Raw genomic sequence first — 3,573 nt, forward strand, 5'->3', positions numbered from 1 at the left:
ATGATGGAAAATGCTTGCTATTGCTAAACCTGTTTCTTCCACCATTATTAAAGCCTTGTTGAGGCTTTTGTTGATCCTTCCATGAGAAATTTGGATGATTTCTCCATGAGGGATTATAGGTGTTTCCATAGGGTTCACCCATGTAATTCACCTCTACTATTGCAAGGTTCTCAGGATCATAAGCTTCTTCTTCAGAAGAGGCCTCTTTAGTACTGTTGGATGATTCCTTCAATCCATTCAGACTCTGAGAGATCATATTGACTTGCTGAGTCAATATTTTATTCTGAGCCAATATGGCATTCAGAGTATCAATTTCAAGAACTCCCTTCCTCTGAGACGTCCCATTACTCACAGGATTCCTTTCAGAAGTGTACATGAACTGGTTATTTGCAACCATGTCAATGAGTTCTTGAGCTTCTGCAGGCGTTTTCTTTAGGTGAATGGCTCCACCTGCAGAATGGTCCAATGACATTTTAGATAATTCAGACAGACCATCATAGAATATATCCAGGATGGTCCATTCTGAAAGCATGTCAGAAGAACACTTTTTGGTCAGTTCCTTGTATCTCTCCCAAGCTTCATAGAGGGATTCACCTTCCTTTTGTCTGAAGGTCTGAACATCCACTCTAAGCTTGCTAAGCTTTTGAAGAGGAAAGAACTTGGCTAAGAAAGCCGTGACCAGCTTATCCCAAGAGTTCAGGCTATCTTTAGGTTGAGAGTCTAACCATATTCTAGCTCTGTCTCTTATAGCAAACGGGAAAAGCATGAGCCTGTAGACCTCGGGATCAACCCCATTGGTCTTAACAGTATCACAGATCTGCAAGAATTAAGTTAAGAACTGAAAGGGATCTTCAGATGGAAGTCCATAAAACTTGCAATTCTGTTGCATCAGAGAAACTAGTTGAGGTTTCAGCTCAAAATTGTTTGCTCTAATGGCAGGGATTGAGAAGCTTCTTCCATGTAAATTGGAATTAGGTGCAGTAATGTCACTAAGCATCTTCCTTGCATTGTTATTATTTTCGGCCATGTCTCCTTCTTTTTCGAAAATTTCTGTCAGATTTTCTCCAGAGAGTTGTGCTTTAGCTTGCTCTTCAGAGTTCTTTCAGGTTCGGGATCAGCTTCAACAAGAATGTCCTTATCCTTGTTCCTGCTCATATGAAAAAGAAGAAAACAGAAAATATGGGATTAGTTTGAAAAAAGATAAGAATCAAACAAAAAGATAGGATTAGTTTGAAAAAGATTTGAAAATCAATTTTTGAAAAGATAAGAAGTTAGAAAAGATTTTGAAATTGATTTTGAAAAAGATATGATTGAAACTTAATTTGAAAAAGATTTGAAAAGATTTGAATTTTGAAATCAAAGTTGATTACTTGACTAACAAGAAACTAAAAAGATATGATTCTAGAGTTTAAAGATTGAACCTTTCTTATTAGGCAAGTAACAAACTTAAAAATTTTGAATCAATCACATTAATTGTTAGTAAAGATTTTGAAAATCAATCATAAAGTTTTCGAAAATATGAAGGAAAAATTGAAAAAGATTTGAAAAAAGATAGAATTTTTAAATTGAAAATTTAATTTGACTCATAAGAAACAACTAAATTTTAAAAAGTTTTGAAAAAGTCAACTCAAATTTTTTAAAATTTATGAGTGAAAAAGGGAAAGATTTTTTTTTTTATTTTTGAATTTTAATAAAGAAAGAGAAAAACATCAAAAAGACTCAAGATATAAAAATTTTGGATCAAAACAAAGGAAACATGCAAGAACACTTTGAATGCAAAGATGAATACCAAGAACACTTTGAAGATCATGATGAACATCAAGTATGTATTTTTGAAAAATTTTTAATAAGAGAAAACATGCAAGACACCAAACTTAGAAATTTTTAATATTTGGACATTAAGAATTCAAGAATGCATATGAAAAACGAGAAAAGACACAAAACAAGAAATTTTAAAGATAAAAAAAGAAGACTTATCAAGAACAACTTGAAGATCATGAAGAACATCATGCATGAATTTTCGAAAAATGCAAGAAAGGGATAAACATGCAATTGACACCAAACTTACAATTAGACACTAGACTCAAACAAGAAACATCAAATTATTTTTGATTTTATGATTTTGTAAATTTTTTTGGTTTTTTTTGTATTATTTTCGAAAATAAGAAATAAAAAGCTTAAAAAGAAAATAAAATTACCTAATCTGAGCAACAAGTTGAACCGTCAGTTGTCCAAACTCGAACAATCCCTGGCAATAGCGCCAAAAACTTGGTGCGCAGAAATCGTGACGGTTCATTCCTTGGTAACGGCGCTAAAAACTTAATACGCACGTTCATAATCTTAGTTCTTTGTCACAACTTCGCACAACTAACCAGCAAGTGCACTGGGTCGTCCAAGTAATAAACCTTACGTGAGTAAGGGTCGATCCCACGGAGATTGTCGGCTTGAAGCAAGCTATGGTCACCTTGTAAATCTCAGTCAGGCGGATTCAATTGATTATAGAGATTTAATAATTAAAAGATAAATAAAATATAAAATAAAGATAGTGATACTTATGTAATTCTTTGGTGAGAATTTCAGATAAGCGTATAGAGATGCGTTCGTTCCTCCTGAACCTCTGCTTTCCTATTGTCTTCATCTAATCATTCATACTCCTTTCTATGGCAAGCTGTATGTTAGGCATCACCATTGTCAATGGCTACATCCTGTCATCTCAGTGAAAATGGTCCAATGCGCTTTCACTGCATGGCTAATCATCTGTCGGTTCTCGATCATACTGGAATAGGATCCATTGATCCTTTTGCGTCTGTCACTACGCCCAGCACTCGCGAGTTTGAAGCTCGTCGCAGCCATCCCTTCCCAGATCCTACTCGGAATACCACATACAAGGTTTAGACTTTCCGGATCTCAAGAATGGCCATCCATGGATTCTAACTTATACCACGAAGATTCTGATTAAGGAATCCCAGAGATACTTATTCAATCTAAGGTAGAACGGGAGTGGTTGTCAGGCACGCGTTCATAGGTTGGGAATGATGATGACTGTCACGATCATCAAATTCATATTGAAGTGCGAATGAATATCTTAGAATCAGAATAAGCTTGAATTGAATAGAAAAACGATAGTACTTTGTATTAATTCATGAGGAACAGCAGAGCTCCACACCTTAATCTATGGTGTGTAGAAACTCTACCGTTGAAAATACATAAGTGATAATGGAGTTCATTGGTCTCGGCCCCAGAGGGGAACTGGAGTCACCAAAAACTAAAATGATTCGAAGATGTAAATACAATAGTAAAAAGTCCTATTTATGCTAAACTAGTTACTAGGGTTTACAGAAATGAGTAAATGATGCAGAAATCCACTTCTGGGGCCCACTTGGTGTGTGCTTGGGTTGAGCATTGAGCTTTACATGTGTAGAGGCTTCTCTTGGAGTTGAACACCAGTTTGTAACCTGTTTCTGGCGTTTAACTCCAATTTGCAACCTGTTTCTGGCCTTTAACTCCAGAATGCAGCATGGAAATGGCGTTGAACGCCAGTTTGTGTCATCTAAAATCAGACAAAGTATGGAC

General features: G+C 35.6%; 1 non-coding gene across 1 annotated transcript; it reads left to right on the top strand.

Moving 5' to 3' along the window:
- The first annotated feature begins 526 nt into the window (after positions 1 to 526).
- Positions 527 to 634, top strand: LOC148545623 (small nucleolar RNA R71). Its single transcript, XR_015900879.1, has one exon. It is a non-coding gene; the product is annotated as a small nucleolar RNA R71 (small nucleolar RNA).
- Positions 635 to 3,573: the final 2,939 nt, after the last annotated feature.

The sequence above is a fragment of the Arachis ipaensis genome, chromosome B9 (assembly GCF_059453495.1).
Source record: "Arachis ipaensis isolate K30076 ecotype BB chromosome B9, ASM5945349v1, whole genome shotgun sequence".
Classification (NCBI taxonomy): Eukaryota; Viridiplantae; Streptophyta; class Magnoliopsida; order Fabales; family Fabaceae; genus Arachis; species Arachis ipaensis.